Genomic DNA, 342 nt, shown 5'->3' on the forward strand with positions numbered 1-342 from the left:
AACAATAAAGCGAAAAAATGACATTGATATGGATGTGAAGAAATTGGGCAGGAATATAAAATGATGCACTCATTTTATTAACATTTGGAAGTTCCGCCCCCGCGGCCTCGAGCCCCGCCCCGCGCTGTAGCAGACGGCGGCGCGCGTTGAGCAGTTTTATTGAACCAGGGAAGCAGGCGGCGGCCCGCGGCCGTTTCGGGCCCCGCAGCCCCGGAGGGGCCGCGCTCAGGGCGGAGGGCGGGGACTCAGCCACTCGGACAGATTGGAGACCTCCTGCCGCCACAGCGCGTCCTGGGGGAGCAAAGGAGCCCGGGGTGAGGACCTCCTCGCTCGGCGCGGCCG

This window comes from Dipodomys ordii, unplaced genomic scaffold (genome assembly GCF_000151885.1).
Source record: "Dipodomys ordii isolate 6190 unplaced genomic scaffold, Dord_2.0 Scaffold54, whole genome shotgun sequence".
Classification (NCBI taxonomy): domain Eukaryota; kingdom Metazoa; phylum Chordata; class Mammalia; order Rodentia; family Heteromyidae; genus Dipodomys; species Dipodomys ordii.